General features: G+C 39.1%; 2 pseudogenes; both read right to left on the bottom strand.

Moving 5' to 3' along the window:
* Nucleotides 1–213: 213 nt before the first annotated feature.
* Nucleotides 214–318, bottom strand: LOC134931201 (U2 spliceosomal RNA; annotated as a pseudogene).
* Nucleotides 319–9,784: 9,466 nt separating this feature from the next.
* Nucleotides 9,785–9,908, bottom strand: LOC134931218 (U2 spliceosomal RNA; annotated as a pseudogene).
* Nucleotides 9,909–12,572: the final 2,664 nt, after the last annotated feature.

The raw sequence follows: 12,572 nt of genomic DNA, 5'->3' as shown, positions 1-12,572 counted from the left end.
TGCAGAGCTTCTCCGGCGAAGTCCCTTTTCTCCACGCAGTCTTGCTGGCGGAGGGGGGTATCTTCTCCAGAGGGCAGAGCAAACAAGTCTAACCCTCTGCTGTAGCTGGGGAGCGATGCAAATCTTCACCCTCTTCAAGCGATCTTCTCCTTCTCCTCGCAGTCTCGACTTTCGATTTTTCTGGCTTCTCGGCCCGGGTGCAGCTTAGCCCTGAGAAGGACAATTGTCGGTCCAAGAAACAAGGTAGCACCGTCAGTCAGCGTGAACTGATAAGAACAGATACTACACTTGATCTTAGCCAAAAGGCCGAGAAGCGATGTTGGAGTATGATGGCAGATGTTCATCTTAACAGCCACACACCCTCCCCAATATGATAATGGTTTTCAGTCTCCTTATATGTCACTTTATATCATGAACATTAAGGGTTATGGAGAGTTTGGTCCCTTTTTCTAAATTGTTTTTTATATATACAATATATATATACTTTATTCATTTATAATGCTTACTATATGCTAATCAATATTTCTTGATTTCTGTATGTCAATTACGCATAAATAAAGTGCAAGCATTGTATCATTTACAATCACAATGCATTATGGGTAAACTAATTTGCATATGCAAATTATGTTGAATGTAATGCAGTATGATAAAGTATATATATACATATATATATTATACATATATATATATATATATATACATGTATATATATATTTCTATATATATATATATACACACACACACACACACACACACACACACACACAAACTGCTTATATATATTCAAACATACATATACAGTATGGCGGAGTGGATAATGAAATGGTTATCATTACTGCCTCACAGCACTGATTCCCACCATGGTCCTAACTGTGTGGAGTTTGTATATTCTCCTCATGTTCCCCTTTATAGTATATAATGTAATGAGCCTCCCCAGTGTTGGACTAGGGAATGAAAGGCCCACCGGCAGAATGCAGTGGCAGTGGCCCATGCTTAAGTGTGGGCATAGTTATCACAGTACAGATGGTGTAATGGTTAGTGTTGCTGCCTTGCATCCCTGAGGCACTAAGGTCATAGGTTCAATTCCCACCATGGACCTCAATGTGTGGAATTTATACATAATGCTCTTCCATGGGTATTCCAGTTTCCTGGTAGGTTGTCTCCCAACAAAAACGTAGCACCTAGTGTGTACATGGGCAGACTAACTGAGCCGCCAAGTGCTTCTTATCTGCTGTTACAATTAGAGAATGCATGTTATGAGCCTCTTGATAAATATATATAGTAAATTCTATAGAGCAGTGGTTCACAAACTTTTTTGAATCCCGGCGCCCTAGAGTATTAGAATTTTTAAAAAAATTTACGGCACCCCTTGGCCAAAAGTTTCTTATTGAGAAATGTAGACAGAAATATTACATTAAGTAAATTGTGTTTATATGTCATCCTCAGGTTCCAATGTGTGGTGAAGGACAAGATTTGCTTCTGTTTGTCCACATATTTTATGATTGACAGCCACCAGCACTGGTTTGCCTATGACATTGACCATAAATAATTTTAATTGGTCATGGACCACTAATCCAAGGCACCCCTGCAAGTGTCCCAAGACACCCCAGGGTGCCATGCACACAGTGTGAGAACCACTGCTATATAGTATAGTAGAAAATACACCATAGTCATCTGCAGTATAATGTAACATATGTATAATGTAAGTTCACAGTCTGGAACCTGATCCCAAGAGTCTAGGGTGGGCCCCACTGCGGGTTTCCCCTGTACACCTGAGGGCAAGTCCAACCCTAACCCGGCCTCCTGTATAGAATGCAATGTCTCCTCTCATGGACTCTGAGCCAATAAAGCAATATGTAGCAACACTGAATGAACACCCTAATAAAAGTAAAAGCTGTTTAAGTGAGAAACGCATTTTCATTTTTTTACGATTTATTATTTTTTCCCCAACCCCGGTCTTCCAAAGGGAAGATTTAAAACAAAAAAAAATCTTCCAAAGGAAAGATTTAAAACAAACAAAAAAAAAGGTAGGGAGGGGGACTTGGAGCCATCACCTGATGGTGGAGTATGATGGCAGATGTTCATCTTAACAGCCACACACCCTCCCCAATAAAATAATGGTTTTCAGTCTCCTTATATGTCACTTTATATCATGAACATTAAGGGTTATGGAGAGTTTGGTCCCTTTTTCTAAATTATTTTTTATATATACAATATATATATACTTTATTCATTTATAATGCTTACTATATGCTAATCAATATTTCTTGATTTCTGTATGTCAATTACGCATAAATAAAGTGCAAGCATTGTATCATTTAAAATCACAATGCATTATGGGTAAACTAATTTGCATATGCAAATTATGTTGAATGTAATGCAGTATGATAAAGTATATATATACATATATATATTATACATATATATATATATATATATATATATATATATATACATGTATATATATATTTCTATATATATATATATATACACACACACACACACACACACACACACACACACACACACAAACTGCTTATATATATTCAAACATACATATACAGTATGGCGGTGTGGATAATGAAATGGTTATCATTACTGCCTCACAGCACTGATTCCCACCATGGTCCTAACTGTGTGGAGTTTGTATATTCTCCTCATGTTCCCCTTTATAGTATATAATGTAATGAGCCTCCCCAGTGTTGGACTAGGGAATGAAAGGCCCACCGGCAGAATGCAGTGGCAGTGGCCCATGCTTAAGTGTGGGCATAGTTATCACAGTACAGATGGTGTAATGGTTAGTGTTGCTGCCTTGCATCCCTGAGGCACTAAGGTCATAGGTTCAATTCCCACCATGGACCTCAATGTGTGGAATTTATACATAATGCTCTTCCATGGGTATTCCAGTTTCCTGGTAGGTTGTCTCCCAACAAAAACGTAGCACCTAGTGTGTACATGGGCAGACTAACTGAGCCGCCAAGTGCTTCTTATCTGCTGTTACAATTAGAGAATGCATGTTATGAGCCTCTTGATAAATATATATAGTAAATTCTATAGAGCAGTGGTTCACAAACTTTTTTGAATCCCGGCGCCCTAGAGTATTAGAATTTTTAAAAAAATTTACGGCACCCCTTGGCCAAAAGTTTCTTATTGAGAAATGTAGACAGAAATATTACATTAAGTAAATTGTGTTTATATGTCATCCTCAGGTTCCAATGTGTGGTGAAGGACAAGATTTGCTTCTGTTTGTCCACATATTTTATGATTGACAGCCACCAGCACTGGTTTGCCTATGACATTGACCATAAATAATTTTAATTGGTCATGGACCACTAATCCAAGGCACCCCTGCAAGTGTCCCAAGACACCCCAGGGTGCCATGCACACAGTGTGAGAACCACTGCTATATAGTATAGTAGAAAATACACCATAGTCATCTGCAGTATAATGTAACATATGTATAATGTAAGTTCACAGTCTGGAACCTGATCCCAAGAGTCTAGGGTGGGCCCCACTGCGGGTTTCCCCTGTACACCTGAGGGCAAGTCCAACCCTAACCCGGCCTCCTGTATAGAATGCAATGTCTCCTCTCATGGACTCTGAGCCAATAAAGCAATATGTAGCAACACTGAATGAACACCCTAATAAAAGTAAAAGCTGTTTAAGTGAGAAACGCATTTTCATTTTTTTACGATTTATTATTTTTTCCCCAACCCCGGTCTTCCAAAGGGAAGATTTAAAACAAAAAAAAATCTTCTAAAGGAAAGATTTAAAACAAACAAAAAAAAAGGTAGGGAGGGGGACTCGGAGCCATCACCTGATGGTGGAGTATGATGGCAGATGTTCATCTTAACAGCCACACACCCTCCCCAACATGATAACGGTTTTCAGTCTCCTTATATGTCACTTTATATCATGAACATTAAGGGTTATGGAGAGTTTGGTCCCTTTTTCTAAATTGTTTTTTATATATACAATATATATATACTTTATTCATTTATAATGCTTACTATATGCTAATCAATATTTCTTGATTTCTGTATGTCAATTACGCATAAATAAAGTGCAAGCATTGTATCATTTAAAATCACAATGCATTATGGGTAAACTAATTTGCATATGCAAATTATGTTGAATGTAATGCAGTATGATAAAGTATATATATACATATATATATTATACATATATATATATATATATATATACATGTGTATATATATATTTCTATATATATATATATACACACACACACACACACACACACACACACACACACACACACACACACACAAACTGCTTATATATATTCAAACATACATATACAGTATGGCGGTGTGGATAATGAAATGGTTATCATTACTGCCTCACAGCACTGATTCCCACCATGGTCCTAACTGTGTGGAGTTTGTATATTCTCCTCATGTTCCCCTTTATAGTATATAATGTAATGAGCCTCCCCAGTGTTGGACTAGGGAATGAAAGGCCCACCGGCAGAATGCAGTGGCAGTGGCCCATGCTTAAGTGTGGGCATAGTTATCACAGTACAGATGGTGTAATGGTTAGTGTTGCTGCCTTGCATCCCTGAGGCACTAAGGTCATAGGTTCAATTCCCACCATGGACCTCAATGTGTGGAATTTATACATAATGCTCTTCCATGGGTATTCCAGTTTCCTGGTAGGTTGTCTCCCAACAAAAACGTAGCACCTAGTGTGTACATGGGCAGACTAACTGAGCCGCCAAGTGCTTCTTATCTGCTGTTACAATTAGAGAATGCATGTTATGAGCCTCTTGATAAATATATATAGTAAATTCTATAGAGCAGTGGTTCACAAACTTTTTTGAATCCCGGCGCCCTAGAGTATTAGAATTTTTAAAAAAATTTACGGCACCCCTTGGCCAAAAGTTTCTTATTGAGAAATGTAGACAGAAATATTACATTAAGTAAATTGTGTTTATATGTCATCCTCAGGTTCCAATGTGTGGTGAAGGACAAGATTTGCTTCTGTTTGTCCACATATTTTATGATTGACAGCCACCAGCACTGGTTTGCCTATGACATTGACCATAAATAATTTTAATTGGTCATGGACCACTAATCCAAGGCACCCCTGCAAGTGTCCCAAGACACCCCAGGGTGCCATGCACACAGTGTGAGAACCACTGCTATATAGTATAGTAGAAAATACACCATAGTCATCTGCAGTATAATGTAACATATGTATAATGTAAGTTCACAGTCTGGAACCTGATCCCAAGAGTCTAGGGTGGGCCCCACTGCGGGTTTCCCCTGTACACCTGAGGGCAAGTCCAACCCTAACCCGGCCTCCTGTATAGAATGCAATGTCTCCCCTCATGGACTCTGAGCCAATAAAGCAATATGTAGCAACACTGAATGAACACCCTAATAAAAGTAAAAGCTGTTTAAGTGAGAAACGCATTTTCATTTTTTTACGATTTATTATTTTTTCCCCAACCCTGGTCTTCCAAAGGGAAGATTTAAAACAAAAAAAAATCTTCCAAAGGGAAGATTTAAAACAAACAAAAAAAAAGGTAGGGAGGGGGACTTGGAGCTATCACCTGATGGTGGAGTATGATGGCAGATGTTCATCTTAACAGCCACACACCCTCCCCAATATGATAATGGTTTTCAGTCTCCTTATATGTCACTTTATATCATGAACATTAAGGGTTATGGAGAGTTTGGTCCCTTTTTCTAAATTGTTTTTATATATACAATATATATATACTTTAGTCATTTATAATGCTTACTATATGCTAATCAATATTTCTTGATTTCTGTATGTCAATTACGCATAAATAAAGTGCAAGCATTGTATCATTTAAAATCACAATGCATTATGGGTAAACTAATTTGCATATGCAAATTATGTTGAATGTAATGCAGTATGATAAAGTATATATATACATATATATATTATACATATATATATATATATACATGTATATATATATTTCTATATATATATATATACACACACACACACACACACACACACAAACTGCTTATATATATTCAAACATACATATACAGTATGGCGGTGTGGATAATGAAATGGTTATCATTACTGCCTCACAGCACTGATTCCCACCATGGTCCTAACTGTGTGGAGTTTGTATATTCTCCTCATGTTCCCCTTTATAGTATATAATGTAATGAGCCTCCCCAGTGTTGGACTAGGGAATGAAAGGCCCACCGGCAGAATGCAGTGGCAGTGGCCCATGCTTAAGTGTGGGCATAGTTATCACAGTACAGATGGTGTAATGGTTAGTGTTGCTGCCTTGCATCCCTGAGGCACCAAGGTCATAGGTTCAATTCCCACCATGGACCTCAATGTGTGGAATTTATACATAATGCTCTTCCATGGGTATTCCAGTTTCCTGGTAGGTTGTCTCCCAACAAAAACGTAGCACCTAGTGTGTACATGGGCAGACTAACTGAGCCACCAAGTGCTTCTTATCTGCTGTTACAATTAGAGAATGCATGTTATGAGCCTCTTGATAAATATATATAGTAAATTCTATAGAGCAGTGGTTCACAAACTTTTTTGAATCCCGGCGCCCTAGAGTATTAGAATTTTTAAAAAAATTTACGGCACCCCTTGGCCAAAAGTTTCTTATTGAGAAATGTAGACAGAAATATTACATTAAGTAAATTGTGTTTATATGTCATCCTCAGGTTCCAATGTGTGGTGAAGGACAAGACTTGCTTCTGTTTGTCCACATATTTTATGATTGACAGCCACCAGCACTGGTTTGCCTATGACATTGACCATAAATAATTTTAATTGGTCATGGACCACTAATCCAAGGCACCCCTGCAAGTGTCCCAAGACACCCCAGGGTGCCATGCACACAGTGTGAGAACCACTGCTATATAGTATAGTAGAAAATACACCATAGTCATCTGCAGTATAATGTAACATATGTATAATGTAAGTTCACAGTCTGGAACCTGATCCCAAGAGTCTAGGGTGGGCCCCACTGCGGGTTTCCCCTGTACACCTGAGGGCAAGTCCAACCCTAACCCGGCCTCCTGTATAGAATGCAATGTCTCCCCTCATGGACTCTGAGCCAATAAAGCAATATGTAGCAACACTGAATGAACACCCTAATAAAAGTAAAAGCTGTTTAAGTGAGAAACGCATTTTCATTTTTTTACGATTTATTATTTTTTCCCCAACCCTGGTCTTCCAAAGGGAAGATTTAAAACAAAAAAAAATCTTCCAAAGGGAAGATTTAAAACAAACAAAAAAAAAGGTAGGGAGGGGGACTTGGAGCCATCACCTGATGGTGGAGTATGATGGCAAATGTTCATCTTAACAGCCACACACCCTCCCCAATATGATAATGGTTTTCAGTCTCCTTATATGTCACTTTATATCATGAACATTAAGGGTTATGGAGAGTTTGGTCCCTTTTTCTAAATTGTTTTTTATATATACAATATATATATACTTTATTCATTTATAATGCTTACTATATGCTAATCAATATTTCTTGATTTCTGTATGTCAATTACGCATAAATAAAGTGCAAGCATTGTATCATTTAAAATCACAATGCATTATGGGTAAACTAATTTGCATATGCAAATTATGTTGAATGTAATGCAGTATGATAAAGTATATATATATACTATATATATATATATACACACACACATACACACACACACACACACACACACACACACACAAACTGCTTATATATATTCAAACATACATATACAGTATGGCGGTGTGGATAATGAAATGGTTATCATTACTGCCTCACAGCACTGATTCCCACCATGGTCCTAACTGTGTGGAGTTTGTATATTCTCCTCATGTTCCCCTTTATAGTATATAATGTAATGAGCCTCCCCAGTGTTGGACTAGGGAATGAAAGGCCCACCGGCAGAATGCAGTAAGGTCATAGGTTCAATTCCCACCATGGACCTCAGTGTGTGGAATTTATACATAATGCTCTTCCATGGGTATTCCAGTTTCCTGGTAGGTTGTCTCCCAACAAAAACGTAGCACCTAGTGTGTACATGGGCAGACTAACTGAGCTGCCAAGTGGTTCTTATCTGCTGTTACAATTAGAGAATGCATGTTATGAGCCTCTTGATAAATATATATAGTAAATTCTATAGAGCAGTGGTTCACAAACTTTTTTGAATCCCGGCGCCCTAGAGTATTAGAATTTTTAAAAATTTTTACGGCATCCCTTGGCCAAAAGTTTCTTATTGAGAAATGTAGACAGAAATATTACATTAAGTAAATTGTGTTTATATGTCATCCTCAGGTTCCAATGTGTGGTGAAGGACAAGATTTGCTTCTGTTTGTCCACATATTTTATGATTGACAGCCACCAGCACTGGTTTGCCTATGACATTGACCATAAATAATTTTAATTGGTCATGGACCACTAATCCAAGGCACCCCTGCAAGTGTCCCAAGACACCCCAGGGTGCCATGCACACAGTGTGAGAACCACTGCTATATAGTATAGTAGAAAATACACCATAGTCATCTGCAGTATAATGTAACATATGTATAATGTAAGTTCACAGTCTGGAACCTGATCCCAAGAGTCTAGGGTGGGCCCCACTGCGGGTTTCCCCTGTACACCTGAGGGCAAGTCCAACCCTAACCCGGCCTCCTGTATAGAATGCAATGTCTCCTCTCATGGACTCTGAGCCAATAAAGCAATATGTAGCAACACTGAATGAACACCCTAATAAAAGTAAAAGCTGTTTAAGTGAGAAACGCATTTTCATTTTTTTACGATTTATTATTTTTTCCCCAACCCTGGTCTTCCAAAGGGAAGATTTAAAACAAAAAAAAATCTTCCAAAGGAAAGATTTAAAACAAACAAAAAAAAGGTAGGGAGGGGGACTTGGAGCCATCACCTGATGGTGGCGTATGATGGCAGATTTTTTTTTTTTTTTTTTTTTTATCGAAGCCCGAGGTGCGTGACTTCATCACCCAGTGTCTGTGACCAAACGTGCTGGGGGCGAAGGTTCTTGGACCCTCTCCGAAAGGAGAAGGGCCCCGTTACTCCCCTAACCCTCAGAGCCCGGAGGCCTACTGAGGGAAAAAAGGGACTGTGGGTCCCCCCTTGCCGAAGCGCGGAGGGACCCTCGTGTGTCCCCAGGGTTGGCCGAAGCTTCCCCCTGGGGACCGATATCAGCCTCTGGCCCTCCCCAAAAGGAGAGGGCCTCAGCAACTTAGGAGAGAGGGTGGCCCATAAGGGTCTCACCTTAACCCCAACAAAACCGTGACGTGACACACTACAAAAAACATAAAAAGTGCTAGTGCTGTGCACAAGTGCAAAACACGTGAGTGGGCATAAATAAATAAATAAATAAGCCCCAGCCAGAAGGCCGGGGGGTATAAAAAATTTTCCTTACCCTGGCCAAAAGGCCAGGGCAAAGGAAGTGGGTGCAGACAGGAAGGGTTGAAGTATTAAGTGCTAAAGTGCCTTAGTGCAAAGGTGGCTCGAAACCCCAGTGCATTTCCGGCACCCCTGTCCCTTCCAGTTCCAGGGGCACGAAACACCTCGAGCTTCTAGCTGCTCCCGACCTCTCAGCCAGACCAAGTTTCATACCCACTCTGTGCCAGGGTCTACCCCCAGTACAAGAGAAGATACTAGACCAGGCCGTTCTCCACTCCACGCAAGGGGCCCTATTTCATCCCCTTAGAAGGACGGTGGATACTAAGCCCAGTTTATCTCCCCTCTTGACCAGAGGCATTGCCACACCCCGGCATGGTACTCCACAAGGTGTTTCTCCATTCCACATCTAGGAACCTCTCACGCTCCTAGTGTAAAAACAGATACTCCACCCTGTGTTTCCCTCGAGCAGGTACTACACTTGATCTTAGCCAAAAGGCCGAGAAGCGATGGCAGATGTTCATCTTAACAGCCACACACTCTCCCCAATATGATAATGGTTTTCAGTCTCCTTATATGTCACTTTATATCATGAACATTAAGGGTTATGGAGAGTTTGGTCCCTTTTTCTAAATTGTTTTTTATATATACAATATATATACTTTATTCATTTATAATGCTTACTATATGCTAATCAATATTTCTTGATTTCTGTATGTCAATTACGCATAAATAAAGTGCAAGCATTGTATCATTTACAATCACAATGCATTATGGGTAAACTAATTTGCATATGCAAATTATGTTGAATGTAATGCAGTATGATAAAGTATATATATATACATATATATATTATACATATATATATATATATATACATGTATATATATATATTTCTATATATATATACACACACACACACACACACACACACACACACACACAAACTGCTTATATATATTCAAACATACATATACAGTATGGCGGTGTGGATAATGAAATGGTTATCATTACTGCCTCACAGCACTGATTCCCACCATGGTCCTAACTGTGTGGAGTTTGTATATTCTCCTCATGTTCCCCTTTATAGTATATAATGTAATGAGCCTCCCCAGTGTTGGACTAGGGAATGAAAGGCCCACCGGCAGAATGCAGTGGCAGTGGCCCATGCTTAAGTGTGGGCATAGTTATCACAGTACAGATGGTGTAATGGTTAGTGTTGCTGCCTTGCGTCCCTGAGGCACTAAGGTCATAGGTTCAATTCCCACCATGGACCTCAATGTGTGGAATTTATACATAATGCTCTTCCATGGGTATTCCAGTTTCCTGGTAGGTTGTCTCCCAACAAAAACGTAGCACCTAGTGTGTACATGGGCAGACTAACTGAGCAGCCACGTGCTTCTTATCTGCTGTTACAATTAGAGAATGCATGTTATGAGCCTCTTGATAAATATATATAGTAAATTCTATAGAGCAGTGGTTCACAAACTTTTTTGAATCCCGGCGCCCTAGAGTATTAGAATTTTTTTAAAAATTTACGGCACCCCTTGGCCAAAAGTTTCTTATTGAGAAATGTAGACAGAAATATTACATTAAGTAAATTGTGTTTATATGTCATCCTCAGGTTCCAATGTGTGGTGAAGGACAAGATTTGCTTCTGTTTGTCCACATATTTTATGATTGACAGCCACCAGCACTGGTTTGCCTATGACATTGACCATAAATAATTTTAATTGGTCATGGACCACTAATCCAAGGCACCCCTGCAAGTGTCCCAAGACACCCCAGGGTGCCATGCACACAGTGTGAGAACCACTGCTATATAGTATAGTAGAAAATACACCATAGTCATCTGCAGTATAATGTAACATATGTATAATGTAAGTTCACAGTCTGGAACCTGATCCCAAGAGTCTAGGGTGGGCCCCACTGCGGGTTTCCCCTGTACACCTGAGGGCAAGTCCAACCCTAACCCGGCCTCCTGTATAGAATGCAATGTCTCCCCTCATGGACTCTGAGCCAATAAAGCAATATGTAGCAACACTGAATGAACACCCTAATAAAAGTAAAAGCTGTTTAAGTGAGAAACGCATTTTCATTTTTTTACGATTTATTATTTTTTCCCCAACCCTGGTCTTCCAAAGGGAAGATTTAAAACAAAAAAAAATCTTCCAAAGGGAAGATTTAAAACAAACAAAAAAAAATGTAGGGAGGGGGACTTGGAGCCATCACCTGATGGTGGAGTATGATGGCAGATGTTCATCTTAACAGCCACACACCCTCCCCAACATGATAACGGTTTTCAGTCTCCTTATATGTCACTTTATATCATGAACATTAAGGGTTATGGAGAGTTTGGTCCCTTTTTCTAAATTGTTTTTTATATATACAATATATATATACTTTATTCATTTATAATGCTTACTATATGCTAATCAATATTTCTTGATTTCTGTATGTCAATTACGCATAAATAAAGTGCAAGCATTGTATCATTTAAAATCACAATGCATTATGGGTAAACTAATTTGCATATGCAAATTATGTTGAATGTAATGCAGTATGATAAAGTATATATATATATACTATATATATATATATACACACACACATACACACACACACACACACACACACACACACACAAACTGCTTATATATATTCAAACATACATATACAGTATGGCGGTGTGGATAATGAAATGGTTATCATTACTGCCTCACAGCACTGATTCCCACCATGGTCCTAACTGTGTGGAGTTTGTATATTCTCCTCATGTTCCCCTTTATAGTATATAATGTAATGAGCCTCCCCAGTGTTGGACTAGGGAATGAAAGGCCCACCGGCAGAATGCAGTGGCAGTGGCCCATGCTTAAGTGTGGGCATAGTTATCACAGTACAGATGGTGTAATGGTTAGTGTTGCTGCCTTGCATCCCTGAGGCTCTAAGGTCATAGGTTCAATTCCCACCATGGACTTCAGTGTGTGGAATTTATACATAATGCTCTTCCATGGGTATTCCAGTTTCCTGGTAGGTTGTCTCCCAACAAAAACGTAGCACCTAGTGTGTACATGGGCAGACTAACTGAGCTGCCAAGTGGTTCTTATCTGCTGTTACAATTAGAGAATGCATGTTATGAGCCTCTTGATAAATATATATAGTAAATTCTATAGAG

This window comes from Pseudophryne corroboree, chromosome 5, assembly GCF_028390025.1.
Source record: "Pseudophryne corroboree isolate aPseCor3 chromosome 5, aPseCor3.hap2, whole genome shotgun sequence".
In the NCBI taxonomy this organism is placed as follows: Eukaryota; Metazoa; Chordata; class Amphibia; order Anura; family Myobatrachidae; genus Pseudophryne; species Pseudophryne corroboree.
Note: the sequence above shows the minus strand (reverse complement) of the source record. Positions and strands in the feature narration are given on the sequence as shown.